The 16,507-nt window shown below is 40.0% G+C and overlaps 1 protein-coding gene across 1 annotated transcript in view; it reads right to left on the reverse strand.

The window, feature by feature from the left end:
- Positions 1 to 1,029: 1,029 nt before the first annotated feature.
- Positions 1,030 to 16,507, reverse strand: part of LOC144829101 (cytidine monophosphate-N-acetylneuraminic acid hydroxylase-like) — a 694,590-nt gene continuing 679,112 nt past the window's right edge. Inside the window, exon 15 of the mRNA XM_078687905.1 lies at positions 1,030 to 1,830. The gene's annotated coding sequence lies outside the window, so the exon portion shown is untranslated. The remainder of the gene's footprint in view (positions 1,831 to 16,507) is intronic.

Below are 16,507 nucleotides of genomic sequence, written 5' to 3' on the forward strand. Positions count from 1 at the left end.
CCTCTACTTATAATTTCTCCCCTTAAATTACATAAATATTTATTATATATTAACCCTTCACATTTACACCGTCCCAGAAGTACTTATGGTCATTCATTACATTCACATTGTTAGTATTAAAAATCAGTAGTGGTCCGTCATTAAGGGTGGAGGCCCCCCCACCCACCTTTTTCCAAATATGAAGAGTGTCTGTCAGCCTGACAGACTTCTTGTTCAGGTCTAGCAGCCAAGCGCTGTACTTTGGTAAAATGGACAGGTGGCTGGCTGCCTGAGCTGAACTCTGTCATGCTGAAGATGTCACAGCCTGTGGGCGTGGCCTCCTTAGGCCAGCAAAGCGCTCGGTGGACAATCACTAATAGCATCGGAACTAGGCATTGTTTTAAGCCCTGAAGTGCCCAGGGATGAGTGACTATCAGAGACGCTTATTTCAGAGTGGGGTGTGGTCAGCAGTCTCCCTGACCCTATCCCACTCTGTGACTGCAGGCTCCTCTCATTGGCTGTCCCATAACAAGATCAGCCAATGAGAGGAGATGGCAGTCCCAATTGTCAGAAACCACTGAGGCTTCCCTCCCACCACCCGTGATCACCACAGTGGCCCGCAAGTATATATTTTTTTAATGTTTGGTGCATGCGTGCATGTGTGTATGAATGAATGTATGTGTATTTGTGAGTGCATGCTGCAAATTGATGTGTATTTGTGTGTGCATCTGTATGGGCTTGTGAATTGTGGGTGAATGCATTGGTGTGAATGAGTGTGCATGTGTGAGGGCCTACTGGCAGCCATTGTTAACCCCTTCCATGCTGGTGACGGAACCACTCCATCACCAGCCACGGGCGGGCTGTGCTAATGACGGAGTGGTTCCGTCACGGCCCAGCCGCCAATCCTGGGCGGCACTAATTTCGCGCCTGTGCGGCGCGTTTTAATGGGCGGGCGGGGCCGTGACCGAACCACTCCGTCATTAGCACAGCCCACCCGTGGCTGGTTACGGGGTGGTTCCATCACCAGCATGGCGGCGCCGCGCGGCCCACCCTCCCCCCCCAGCGCCGCGGCGGAAATACTGCTGCGGCCAAGGGGTTAAAAGTGACAAATGCATTCAAACCATTTAATGGGGTACAAGGTGACCCATTATGTAAACTCTTCAAGTGCAAGTTTATACACATCCACCACTTATACATGAACTGTGTGCTGAATAACAAAAGAAAAGCAATACACCGCTATGCAATCGCAGATATTTACGAGCAATTGTCAGAACTATGTAATGGCAGCACAGGGAAGCTGCATTTGCTCATTTCCAATAGGAATGCTGCCATACAAGTGATGGTACACCCCTTCAGAATGTGTTAAAGCTCGAACAGTGCCTTTGCACTGACTATTACAGAAGTGACTTTTCAGCCCATCCTGTAATATTAATGTGTGCCCCCTAAAGTGTAAACATGCTCTAAATGTTCAAAGGCTCTCACAGTTGCTGACGTGTGATACCATATTTACAGTCCTCTCTAGCAGTTCTGGTGTGGCTACTTAGGAGCCAATAAAAATAACAATGTAAACCGAGGATCAATGACTACAGCAGCAAAGTGGTACATTCTTCATCTCAAGGTCATAGGATATAAATCTATAAGGCATAGCGACGTGGTAAAAGTGCTCGTTCAAGAATTCTGTTTGGCAATTAATTTTTTTTTTTTAACAAGCTGCTTGGTATCGCTTCAGTCTTGGATTATCGCATTCATTATTACAGACGTCAATTGAAAATTCCTGAGTTTTTGTCGAAAGCAATATTGCAGCAACATATCATTTTAGTGTTTTTCTTCTACCGTTGCTGTCCGTTTTTCCTGAAAAAAAGTATCAAAATAGAAAGTTGTAAATATCTTTGGAAGATCATTTCTTATAGAGGATCAATTCATTCAATCATAGTTTCAAAACATTAGATTACTACCTGACTTGTAAATCATGCACAGTGCAGACTATAATGAAATAGGATTTACTCTGATATGTTTACACTACATCAGGCATTCTAGGCATTGGTAAGGTGCGTCAGTTCACCTGTTTAGCACCATCACCAATGGTCCAGTCGGATGTATGACGTTACTCCGCATACCGTTACAACTACCTACCATTACAACGCGACCATTACAACGCATACCATTACAACGCATAGCGCTTTGGGGTGCTGGATAGTGGTAAGTATAATTTACTATTCTAACTCCAGTCCCCGTGGACCCTAGGGAAGGTGTTGGATAGTAAATTATACCATTCCCTATCCTATAGCGCCCCCCAGCGCAATGCGTTGTAATGGTATGCGTTATAAAAGTCGCGTTGTAATGGTAGTGCGGAGTAACGAATGCGTTGTAACAGGTGCATACCGGTCCAGTCTAACAGCTTGATTCCCAGAGGGCTTGTACGACAAGTTGAACATTTGCTTCCGACTCCCAGTAGTTTTTAGACATACATAACATTTGCAATAAAAATATCACATTTTACAAAAAAAAAATATCTGCATTTGCAAATGTAACTCAAATGTATATTTCACCATTTTTCTCTCCGGGATTTTTGTATTTCTTTTGGAGGAGCTACGTTTCCTATAGCACACCCCCCCCTATTAAATATGGAGATATTTTTTTGCCACATTAAGCCAGAAAGCGATATTTGCCAGAGTACATTTATGCGTGGTTCCAGATGAAACACATCCTGGATATTAACATTCTCAAAATTACAAGTTTGTTGGTATTGACCTAAAATTGCAGATCAATATACCCCATCCCTAAACAACTTTTAACCCTACATTTTCGATTGGGGCATTTCTGTAACACTGGCAGGATGATGACTCTGGTACGATTTCCATGTTTTGCAGAGTACAGATTTGTAGTTGCTGTGTGTTACAGTTATTCCTTGACCAAGCACATAAGGTAAGAAAACCCCACCAGGAGCTTTGATGACCAGCCCAAGTACATACACCCAGCTTCCTATAACAGAAAAACAGGAAGACTTCCGCATAGGCAAAACACGGGTCGATGTGAAACACGTTAGAAAGAGTACAGTTCCAGTGCACCAATATGGGTACTTCAGGATTGGGGATTTACCCCCTCAAATTATTCTTTCTTTTCTTCAGTTTCTCTTGCTTTGTCTTTCCTGCCAACACTGGTGTTCGACAAGCTTTGAGAATATAAATGTGTCATACGACCCTTTGGCGCCATCTTCAGGACAGCCGTAAGAAAAGCGACCGAGAACAATATAAGAACTGATAATTAAATAGCGACTTAAATAAATTGGAAAGGCAATAAGTACCAGACTATTCCATAGATCAAAGGCCAGATCAGAGAATATACAATCTAACCACTCAACACGAGTGTATTTAACTGACATGGGCATCAATAATCTGTTACTGGGGCAGATCACATAACCACCCTTATGTTTCGACGCCACCCAGATTTTATAAATATCTATATCTATCTATCTATCTATCTATCTATCTATCTATCTATCTATCTATCTATCTATCTATCTATCTATCTATATGTATATAATATATATATATATATTATATATATATATATATATATATATATATATATATATATATATATATATATATATATATATATATATATATATATATATATATATATATATTACCTACTGGCGGTCGCCAGTAGGTATATATAGTTAGGATTTTTTCTCTATGGGATTTTTGAAAATTCTATGTCTAATAACTTTGGCGTTTGTGGACGGAATTGGCTGAAATTTTCAGAAAAATGGCACATTTTGTTTCTGAGCAGCCCCTGAAAATTTTGGGGGGGTTCGTCAAGGGGGGGCCGAGAAAAAAGGGGGGTCCCAAAACGCGTTTTTCCCATGTTAATTTCCATAGGGCGGTTGGCCTCACTTTTAGCCCGAACGGCTGAATGGATTTGCACGAAACTTGGCAAAATTGTAGGGACTGGTAGCCCGATGTGCCTTTTGTAGGTCTCAATATATGTGCTCCAGTGGATTTTGAGAAATTAACGTTTAAAAAAAGATATATATCTGTAACAGCGGACCTGGCAGCGTCCCAGGACGTGTACTTTTCGTGCAACGGAGCTTTGTGAAGCGAAGCTGATTGGTTCTCCGGCGTCTGTCAACATTCCAAACAGTCCGTAGCGGCCGCCATCTTGTCTCTCGGTAGGATCGAGAGACAAGAGGAGGCAAAAGCGAAGGGGCAAATGACCATAAGGGGGAATAGTAGATCCTCGCTGACCCCCTAGGTTTGATGTGGAGGTTTTAAAAGGGCCCCGCGGGGCAAAAAAAAATAAAATAATAATAATCGAACGGCTGAATGGATTTGCACGAAACTTGGCAAAATTGTAGGGACTGGTAGCCCGATGTGCCTTTGCTAGGTCTCAATATATGTGCTCCAGTGGATTTTGAGAAATTAACGTTCAAAAAAAGATATATATCTGTAACAGCGCTCCGCTTCGCGTACTTTTCGCGTTACGGAGGTTTGCGAAGCTGATTGGTTTTTCGGCGTCTGTAAACATTCCAAACAGTCCGTAGCGGCCGCCATCTTGTCTCTCGGTAGGATCGAGAGACAAGAGGAGGCCAAAGCGAAGGGGCAAATGACCATAAGGGGGCATAGTAGATCGTCCCTGACCCCCTAGGTTTGATGTGGAGGCTTTGAAGGGGTCTCGCAGGGCAAAAAAAAATATACCGTTTTTTTAGTTTTTTTGCGTGGAGTGCGCCCGGTTCGCGAACCGGGAAGCGTTCTGGGGAGCGTACTTTCTTGAAAATTAGTGAAAAAAGTTAGAGTAAAATAATAATTGTGAGTGATCAGATGTAGGGTAGCTCTGAGAAGAGCTTTTGGGTTTATGGTACATTTAGGTACTTATAAGTAGGTACCAATGCACATTCTTAAATTCAGAGTGAAAACTCTGTTGCCCTCATCTGAGAAGTGAACTCCATCTCCTCTGTAGATATCTTGCATGTAGTAACGCAAGTTATTGTTGTACAGGTAGCCCATTCCATGGTCTCTCATGTAAGCTGAAACAGATTTGTTTACATGCTTCCTCGACTTCTCAATTTGTGGACAAAATTGGTTCGACCACCTCCATTTCTGTCTTTGGCATATATTTGAATATACCAAGGCAGTCTGAGGAAAAAGTGCCATCAATTGCTCAAAGGTGTCCTTTAAAAGCATTTCCAGACCTACCCCAGTCAAAGTGCCCAAATCATTACCTCCACAGTGCACAATTAACAGGTCAGGTTTTGGCAAATGCATAAAGGTTTTCACCAATGGTATCAATTGGGGACATTTTAATCCTCTGTGGCCAAACCACTTAATTTCCACATCTTGTAAATTGAGGTTAGGTAAATTCCTGTTTTCAGCGTACCTTTGAGCCCAATATATGTAACTATGTCCAACAATCCAGACAGAAAACATGGTGAGAGAAGGTTCTGCTGCAGTCAGATGAAGTGTGGCAATGAAATGGCAGTTGAAAAAATGAGAGTGTAAAATGAAAAAAACTGAGGAGTTTCTGTGTTAATGAAGCAGTAAGAGTGATTGGTGGATTTTGATTGCTGAAAACAGAAAGTTAGTGTGCATGGATGAGTTCGTTGAAAGATGTATTTTGAGTGGCGAAGAAAAAATCATTAAATTAAAGAATGCTCTGGATATGCAGGTGCACTGAGAGTTCAGAGTTCAATTGCAACATTGTTGTGTGAGAGGTCTTGCAAGAGGTGGTTGCTATGCAGAAAAAGCAGAGAGGGGGCAGAGGGGGGAAGGGTTTTGCTTTGAAAAAAAGTGAGGGAAGAGTTTTGATTGGGTGACATGAGAGATATGTGTGAGGAATTACAGCATTTCTGTGCTTTTGATAGCTGCAGACTCTGGAGTGCATACCTTTTGCTCTGCTGAAGACAAATTGGTGTGTTTCTGAGACTGTTTTGAAACTCAAAGTATTTGCTAAGGTGAGAAAAGATTTCTTTAATTTAGATAGAAAATAGTGTGCTTTAAGGAGAAAATTATGAAGAAAGTTGTGTTTTTCAAATGTTGCTTTGTCTCAAGTGTTTCACAAATAGATTTTGTTTCTTTGAGAAATTGTAATTGGAGAAAATGTGAAGTATTAGTACTGACAGGGCTTTTATGTGCATAGGAGCTGTGGAGTTTTTTCAAATTATGACTTGTAAATCATTTTTGAGAAAAAGCAATGGTTTTAATATTGATGAGAAGGACATAATGGTGTCTGCTTCTTTATAAGGTAATTGAGAGTCTCTGATGTTATTTTTCCCATTTCAATGTAAGAAGTTTGTCTGTGGAGCAAATTGCTTGTAAATATGCTCCCACCTGTGCATGGCAAATTTAGATTTTGAATGTTTCCGTTACATAGGCATGTTAAAGGTGATTGAAACATGCTGCAAAGGCAATCAAAAAATGCTTTTATGTGTCTTAAGGACATTTTAAGTCATTTCCCCATGTGCAGTGTTTTCAAATTATGAGTTGAAAATCGTTTTTGAGGTAAAGGAATGTTTTCAAAATTTATGTGCGCCATATGACCCCAAATTTCTTTTTCAGGGGTGCAGCAGGGTGTTCTTGAGACACCCCTGCACCGTCGGAAAAATTCGTAATTTGCGATGAGGTAATTGCTAATCGCAAATTGCACCTTCATTCCTATGGGCCTCCTGCTGCATGGAAATGAATGGGTAATTTGTAATTAGCAAATAGCTCATCGCAAACTAGGAATGGTAAAGAATCGCTATTTATTCCTTAAAGTTCGCTATTTAGGAAATGCAAAAAACTTTGATGATACATATGGCGGTTTATCTCTAACAAGATAAGAAGCATAGGGATAGATTTATGATGACTGGCGCATCACCAGGGATGTGTTAGTCATTCTGTGCCGCTGTTCCGTCACCTATGGTGTGCTGCATTTACAATGCGGCGCATCATGGGGCAAAAACAGCACAGATGCGTGACGTATTTGTGCCGTAAAGTTGGCGCATTGCTGGAGTTGTATCGCAAGTGTGATGAAGCTCCAGTAAGGTTGAGGGGTGCCCCTGTCGCAGGGTTTCTGTTCTGACACAGAACTGTGGACAGAGGATTGGAACCTCGGCGAATTAGGGTGTCCCAAAACTCACCTTAGTAATCAAAACCCCTTAGCAAGCTAGGTACAGTGTCACATTGGATATAACAAACTCTCAATGTTTAGACAATCCAGAATATGAACTTATAGTACCTCAGGATACGTGGAACTCATGAACAGTCGGTCGTTATATATTTCCTAGAAACGAGAACATGGAGTTAAGAAGAACACATGTGTATTTGAAATGTTTATTTACTAATGCCGTCTTCTCAGGCGTAGTATCTTAGATTATACAAGTACACATATTATCAGTAGCAAAATTACCAGCATAGTTACTAGTACATAAAAAGCGAATGGTGACAGTATGTTAACATGCTGTAAATGAATAAGAGTTAGCAACACTTATAAGCAGCCGCGGGCCGTGGAGGGAGTTACGGTGGGGCAGGGAGGCGGGGAGGGGGAGGGGCAAGGTAGAGAGGGCTCCACCCTGCTTCTCCCCCTCCCCGCCTCCCTGCCTCACCGTAACTCCCTCCACGGCCCGCGGCTGCTTATATCTCACCCTCCCTAATACACATATTATATTATTTGCTAAGAAGGTCTCTTTGTGTTGGTTTAGGGCGTGCCGATACTGTAGTGTCTTAGATTTGAAGGAATCACATCAGCATAGAAAAGATAATCCATATGCCGTGCTTAATATCGCCAACGGCATTGTGCCATAATATTCTAGCATGCGATTGCGGAACAGTGTCAGCAGCTGCAGGGCGGGAGCTTGCACAGGAGGGACATCCATATTTAAAAATGTAAAAAAGCACAAGAGCGTCCGCTGGTAATGCAAGTAAAAATGGGAATCCACGAAGCACAGTGGAAAAATATAGAATGAAAGAAAGCAGGGATGACTCCAAAGATTTTCTCAAATGAAGTCACGAGACCACTGGTAACAATTTTAAAAAAGTGCGCCAGGCCCTTTGTGGAGGACGCGTTAGAGATAGTCCGAACCATCTTGCTGAAATGGAAAGGCGAATCTGTATTTAAAAGGGTCTGCACCTCTGTACGGGTGTTCGCTGTGTGAAGCACGAAAGTTTCACGGGCCGAACTCAAGGCCACCTCTCTCTGAGACAAAATAGCTCTTATTCTTGCCATGCCGTTGAAATGTGCTGCCAAGGTTGGTATTTGTGGCCAGATTGAAAACTCCCTATGTTCATGTGTGGGAGGAAATAGAACATTTCTGCAGCAAATAACCCGTTCATTTACTGTTACGATAAAATGAATACTTTTAATTAACCCAGAACAATCTTCATTATTGAGCATCAAATAACTACCATTTTCCAAGAACTTGAACGTGGGGATGATAGCAGGAACTGGTGTGCCTTGCAACACGCAAGCCATATTTGGTCGGTGTTTGTTGCATGAACCGTGTAACTGTATGTGCCTACACATTAGTGAATGATCTGGCGTCTCAGTGCATTCCTCTCCATTCAGATAATGTTCTTGATCATCTTTGAAAATCTGTATGTGTATGGAAGCGACCAGACTTCATGAAGAAAACCACTACCTAAAGGTTAATAACGACCTATTGGTATATATTTCATACAATTTGAAAACTTATATAAAGCAAAAGGCAGCGTTATTAAACCGTGGATAAGGCACGTTGCCAAAGCAGTCAACCTTTTGGATTTATACTGGAAATGTTAAAGGAAGAGTTACGGAGTAGGGCCTGTAAATCTTTAATAGACAACGAGTAAAATTACTCCAACCATCATATTCCTCTAACTCCGGGATAGTAGGGGTGTTTAATTTTTTAGAAGTAGCCAATCCAAAGCATTTGGTCTGGGAAATTGTTTCATTCACAAACCACATATGTTTTGGGATGAGACATGCACGGTGGAAAGCCTCAGTGCCTTGTACCTGCCAGGTTCGTGAACCCCAAACTGATGTAGATCCTGGATATTTTTACTCTGTATTACGTTAGCATGGTCTCATTACTGGTTTAAACGCCATTTTTCCTTTTTTGTAACTTCTGCACACGACACTTAGTTGTTGCTTTAGCTTTCAGCCTACCTGCGTCAAGATCTATGCCTGCTTCAAGCAGGCGCAGGGTTTTGATGTAGCTTTGTCCTATCTGATTGTAAATGCGGCACACCGTGGGTGGCAGAGCAGCGGTGCACGTTAACTGGTGCATCCCTGGGGATGTGCTAGTTAATATAAATCTGCCCCTTTACATTTAATTATGTGCAGGGGACACAGAGTAGGTGAGGTTTATCCAAGGTTAAGAAGAGATGAGTCCTGTTCAGTGAAAAATTGGAGATAGGCTTCAGTATATTATATACTTAAGTAGTGTGTTAAGTTTTTGATGACTGTTATTAATTTACTGTTGGGTAATAGTGGTTAATAACATTTTTTATTATATTTTACCACAGATTCAACTGCAGATTATTTCAAGATTTTAGGATGCCTAGCAAAGAAAGAGTAAGAAAGGCTGCAAAACGTCAAAGACAGCAGGACCATGGAATAATGCAGCAGTCCTCTAACAAAAAGATTTGTCAAGTCACCAAGAAAGCACCGGGTAAGAGTCGAAAAACAGTCATAAGAAATATGTGTAGTAAAAAAAATATTACTACAGAAAATGTTTCAGTCCAGAAAAGGAGAAAGAATTCAAATGGTAAGGAAAGGCCAATGAGAAATGTTACTGCTAGAGTAAGAGATAACTCTATGCATGAAAGTAGAAGGAAACAACAGTTTAGGGATATTCGTAAACGAATGTTCCGCAACAGGATAATTGGGAATTTGTTAAAAAATATTAAGAAAGGTCAGCAGAAAGTGGTTTTTTATAAGAGAAAAAAAATAGTTGAGAAAGTTATTGATCAGGCATTTGAAATTAAACGTAAGTTATTTATTTTGATAATCAATAGAATTAGGAAGCTAAACAAGGTAATTTATGATTTCAAAAGAAATAGTAGATGGAAGAGAATAGTTAATCGTAGTAATTTTTGTGAAGTTTTTTCTGGAGAATGGATGCATAGTTCAAGCTCTGAGGCATTTTTTAATGAGGAGAGTTATTTCCAGGATAATGATTTGGTGCATGCAGTTGACACCAGTGGTCGAGCTTATGAAGTGAAAGATGGTTGTCCAGTTGAAAAAGAAAAACTTGTGAGAACAGAGATAGAAGAGGTGTTAGGTAATGAGGTTTTAGGGAGACGTCCTAAGGGTCCTGTGTACACCTGGAAGTGTAGTAGTATTTGCAGTGTACGACAGGATTCCATCAATTTGCTTTGTGATTTTATACGGTCATTTAGTAAGAAAAGTTTGAAGCAGAAAATGAAGTTGTTGCAAGAATTAGATCCTTGCAGAGTGAGAGAAGTGATAGGTTTGCATGGTCATTCACTGGCTTGTCTTTCCAGGAGAGTATGCCAGAGTGTTTTTCATCATTTCAGGATGCTAGCAGTGCATCATAATAAAGTGAGGAAATTAGTTAGAATGTTGTATTATGCTAAGAGTCCAGCAATTATGCTTAAACAATTATGCGCTGCTCTTTTGCATGGTTCTGAAATAGATGTGAAGAATATATGTGAAGAAATTGAGTTTTGTTACTTTGGAAGTAAAGAGGAGAATGTTGAAATTGACCAAGAAGAAGAGAGTAATGTGGAAGATAGTGTACAGGTTTCCAGTACAGATAATTTCCAGAGGGAAATTGCGACGTTTGAGGTGAAATCAAGTGAGAGTCCAAATTTCACTTGTGTGTGTTGTCGACACACTTATTATAAGAATCAGACTAAGTTAGTGGATTTATATGGAAAAAGTGAAAGGGAAAATAATAGTGAATGGAAGGATTTTACAACATACTTGATGGTAGAAAATTGTTTTGATTTGGGATTGGATCAACGTGTGTGTACTTATTGTTGTAACAAATTAAATCAAAACCAGATGCCTGCTAGAGCAGTTCATAATAATCTGGAATTGGTTGAGATTCCTTCTGAATTGAAGGATTTAAATACTTATGAATCTATTTTGATTCAAAGTATCCATCCCTTTCAGGCTATTGTAAGAATGGAGCCAAAGACAGGGAAATTGCCTCCATCAGATTTACAGAGAGGATTAAAGGGAAGAGTTGTTTATTTGCCTCTAGATTTGAAGAAAAACATTAACACAATTGGAGTAGAAAAAGTGGAAGAGGAACCTCTTGTTATTTTAGTTAATGGGGTTCCGACAAAGAATAAGAAAATATGGCAAGATTTAGTAGATGTTAGGAAAGTCAAAAGGGCAACATTGTATTTGAAAAAATATAATAAATACTATAAAAATGTATATGTTGCAGAAGAGGAAGTAAGTGAGGAAGAGGATAGCGATTTGTGTGCTGGTCAAATTGAGAAAGTAGAACCCTGTACTAGTGAAGAAATATATGAACATTATAGTGTTCATCCTTTGCATTCCAAGGAAGTCATGGGGAATGCTATTGAGTTGTTTCAAATGAAACAAGCGAAAGGGAGTCCCATTAGTGTTTGGGAGGAAAGTTTGGAAGCTCAGTGTTTCCCACAGCTTTTTCCAACAGGTCAGGGAGGAAGATATGATGAGCGACCTCATCAAATTCCTGCTTCTGAATACCGGACTTTGCGATTGTATGCAGGAGATCCTAGGTTTCGACAATGCATTCCTTATTTGTTTCATCTCCTGTTTGAAAGCGATCTGTCTGGACTGTCATATGCAGTGAACCACATCTTGAAAAGTGGTATACACATGCAAAACATCTCGGCAAGTGACTTTATTGATAAAGTCAATGTCCAAGACAGTATTTTGGATTCTCACCTGATTAATCTCATGGCGTGTCAGCGTGGTACTAATGAGTACTGGTACCGTCGTCATGGTGATTTAAAATGTATGCTGAGGAACTTAGGAACTCCCACATGGTTCCTCACTTTGAGCTGTGCTGAGTATGGCTGGGAAGACTTACTTGAATTTCTACGAGAGGCAAATGCTAACGTAGAAAACATCGAATTCAAGACACCCGGAGAACTGTGCTCTTTGGATCCAGTCAATGTATGTAGGTACTTCAATCATAGATTTGAAGGTATGATGTCTTTCATCATGAATAAGAAGAATCCACCTCTTGGAGAGGTGTTGGATTTCTTCTGGAGGAAGGAGTACCAAGCAAGAGGTGCTCCTCATATACATATGTTGCTGTGGATCAAGGATGCACCTAAATTTGGAACGGATGCAGACGACTCAGTGATGAGTTTCATAGAACAGTATTCTACGTGTGCTGTTCCAAACGCAAAGGAGAAAAAAAGCCTAAGAGAAAAAGTTCTACGTTTCCAAAGCCATCGATGTGGAAAGTACTGTCGTCGTAAATTCCGGAACAAAGACAAGTTCTACACCAAATGTCGTTTCGGCTTTCCACGATCGGTGATTTCTAAAGGAAGAGTGAACAGTTTGATGTCTTCGCTGCGACATAATGTGATGAAGAAATCACCTAAAAACACATACAATTTGAAGAGGAACGAAGAGTCTAAGTACATCAACGACTATAACCCGGTGATTTTGTCCATGTGGAATGCTAACATGGATATACAGTTTGTGGCTGATAACTGTATGGCTGTGGCTCGGTATGTGACATCTTACATCACCAAAAAAGAGAAGACAGAATTGAAGGATATGTGGGAGGACATTTCCCATGAAAAGAGCCTCAGCAAGAAGTTGTACAGTTTCAGTCTGAAGATGTTGTCGCATCGAGAAATCGGAGCTTACGAATGTTCTGACCGGTTGTCTTCAGCAAGTCTCTATGCCAAGTCCAGGAGTATCGTTTGGGCGAGTGTTGGTCTTGCTGCAACGCGTAATCGAGTTCTGAAACCTGTGCGGGAAATTGAGTATTTGGCGGAAAAGGAGCCAAACAGTACCGACATTTTGAAGAGCAACATGTTGGATACATATTATCCAAATCAAAGCAGTCACCTCGAGAATGTTTGTCTGTATGAGGTTCTGCAAAATTACATTTTCAAGAGGAACATCAAAGAAGATACTGAGAAAGGAGTGTATGCTGTAATAGGAAGTGAGGGATGTCTGGTCAAGCAAAGAAAATGCCACTTGATAAACCATCGAAAATTGAGTGGCGAATCTCCTGAAAAAAAGGAGTTTTTCTATTTAGCACTTTTGCAACTTTTTAAGCCTTGGCGTGCAGAAGAGGAACTGCTTGGAGATTTCCTTTGTTACGAAGACTCATTCAATGCTGCCAAGGAGACCATAGAATGTCCTGCTTTTCCCAAATATGTAGAAATGTTGAATGTGGAAATTGAGCAGGAAGCAACGATTGCAGCCGAGATTGCCAGAGACAGTTCTCAGGACAGTCAGAGTTCTGCTTCATTGAGTCAGGATCCACTAGGAGGACCTCTTATCGAAAATAAAGCTGCCACTGCTATGAATGAAGTGGAAAGAGCCATGGCACATGCTCAGGAGGATGTGGTTAACTTAGAAGAGTTGGAAAGACAACTCAACGTTGAGCAGAGGAAAATATATGACGAACTTACCATGCAAATTGATCATGGATTAAGTCATGACAAGAAAGAGTGCTCATGTACGTCGTTGAAGCCTGTCCGACTGTACGTGAGTGGAGAAGCGGGAACTGGAAAAAGTTTCCTTATTAAAGCAATTTCATGTTATTTGCAGGAAAGGACAGAGTCATCGCTGTCTTGTGTTGTCACCGCTCCAACTGGACTGGCAGCACATAACATTAAAGGGATTACTTTACATCGTTTACTGATGCTGCCAGTGGAGCATGACAACAAATTAGAATATCACAAGCTATCTGGAGATGCTTGTTTTGAAGTTTCAAGAGTCTTGAGGAAAATGAAACTTCTTATCATTGACGAAGTAAGCATGGTTTCCAATGTCATGCTTGCCTTTGTGCATTTGAGAATGCAAGAAGTTCTCAAAACAGAGTATGATGTGTTATTTGGTGGCAAACACATCATTGTTTTCGGAGATCTTCTGCAGCTGACACCAGTGAAAGGGCAACCTGTGTTCAAAATGCTCACGCATGAAGATACCAGGAAGTGCTTAGGGAGTATTGGCAACGTCAATATATGGTTAAACTTCAATTATGCTGAACTGCATGAAAATATGCGTCAGGCAAAGGATGAAGTTTACAAGACTATTCTACAAGATGTTAGAATTGGAAAAGTGACCGAGCATGGGAAAGAAGCTTTACATGCACGATTACTGACAAATTTATATCCAGACGAAGATGTTGTGCCTGAGAATATTTTTCAGAAAGTTACTGAGAAAAAATCTGGAATATGTTTGATGCCAACTCTTGCAGAATGTGCCAAATTCAACAACAAAATGTTGCATTTAGAAAAGCAAGAGATTGTGAAATTGGAAGCTATTGACAGAGTAGAGCATATGGGATCAACAATTATTTTGTCTGAGAATCTGAAAACAAAATTGGATTCATTAGAGAAGAGTATATCTAAAACTGCGGGTTTTGAAAAGACTCTGAATGTGTGCTTGAACTGCCGTATAATTTTAAGAAGGAATTTACATGTTGAAAGAGGTCTGGTAAATGGATCAATGGGTAATGTTGTTGATTTTGTGAAATACAGAAATAGAGATGGAATTGAATTTTTAAAAATTAAATTTGATGGCATTGAGGAAGTACAGCTAATTGCTCGTTGTTCTGCTAGATTTTTGCTTGTAAAAGACTTATATGTTCGTCGTAAGCAGTTTCCTGTTTGCTTGGCATATGCGGTGACAATCCATAAATCGCAAGGTTTAAGTGTAGACTGTGCATTGGTGAATATTGGCAGTTCTGTGTTCAAGGAGGGTATGGCATATGTGGCATTGTCACGAGTTAGGACTTTATCGGGATTGTACTTGATTGAGTGTGATGTCACAAACATTTGTGCGGATCTAGATTGTGTTAAGGAATACAATAGGTTGAGAAGAGAGTATGCGCCACATTTGCCTCAGTATCCTTTGTTTGAGAAACGTGTGGTAGGCCGGAAACGAAGAAATGTGACCAATACTGGGGAGGTTGTAGCAAAAAGACGAAAAGTCGATGAACCTGAAATTATAAGCAGAAACAAAAAGGATTCTGTTGAAGATGTTGTTGGTTTTCAATTTGAAAACAGTTCTGGTGTCAACTGCTATGCTAATGTAGTGGTTAATGTTTTGTTTTCTCTACAAAATGTAAAAGAAGAGATTGTGGTCAATTCTGATCAAAGATTTTGCAGTTTGTTAAATTCTGTGTTAGAGAAATGTAGCACTGATAGAACAAACATAGAAAGTGTGTCTGAAATTCGAAATCTGTTAGACAGATGTTCAGGCCAAACACAATTCTCTCAAAATAGTCAGCAAGATTGTCAGGAGTTTTTAATGTATATGCTTGATGTATTGTATGCTGAAGGTGTAGATGTAGATCATCTGTTTGGGCTTTCTTATCAATGGCAGCATGACTGCGAGAACTGTAGGGTATCAAGTAGTACTAGTGTAGACTCAGAAAGATTTATATATTTAACTTTGCCAGACAGTAAATCAGTCTCTTTTAATAAGCTAGTAAAAGCAGCTGATCACAATATGGAGTGTAGGCAATGTAAATCTGAAATGATGTCCACATTATTTATACGAACATATGGCCAGTATGTCATTTTAATGTTCCAACGATGTAGGCCTGATGGAACAAAATTGACAACTTTAATTAAAAATGTTGTGGCTTCACAGTTGTCAATATCAGGAAGGACTTTTGTAACTGTAGCAATTATATATCATGATGGTTCTTCAATAACATCAGGACATTATACAGCTTATTTAAAGTGTAGAAATGGCTGGTCATTCTGCAATGATTCTGTTTTAATTTTCAAAAAAAAATTGCCATATGACCTTAAAAACTCTTACCTGGTGTTTTTAAAACCAAAATTTTAGGGAAAGAATCTCGGGATGTGCTCTGAGGAATTTCAAGAAGTTCTCATGGCTCCTACACTATTTGGCCTTGAAGATAAGTGTAGTACAGAGACATAACTTTTTACCATAACACTGGACGTTATTGAGAAATACGTGCACTTTGAATGAGTTCAGAAAAACTATTTCTTTTTATAAGCTAATTGAAGCAGCGAATCAAAACATGGAGTAGAGGGAATGTAAGTCTGCAATGCTGTCTACTGTTTTACATTGCTTTGTGATTAAAAGTGATGTAGAGAATTAAATAATTGTACTAGTCATAAAGGTAGTGTAAGTCTGCTTCATAGTAAGCAGTATCAGTGTGATAGGAAATGTAGAACATGATTGAGCAAGAAGGGGAAGATATTACTAGTCCAGGATTGTGTAAATGATCTTCAACATTTTAATTCTGAAAGTTGCGGAAATGCGAAAAGACGGGATTGGCTAACAAGAAATCCAAGAGTTATACATGGCTCTGACAAGATTTGGCCTTGTGGAATCTTGTGGTAGAGAGCAAGAAGTCATTTATTGTATGTAACAT

This window comes from Lissotriton helveticus, chromosome 4_1, assembly GCF_964261635.1.
Source record: "Lissotriton helveticus chromosome 4_1, aLisHel1.1, whole genome shotgun sequence".
In the NCBI taxonomy this organism is placed as follows: Eukaryota; Metazoa; Chordata; class Amphibia; order Caudata; family Salamandridae; genus Lissotriton; species Lissotriton helveticus.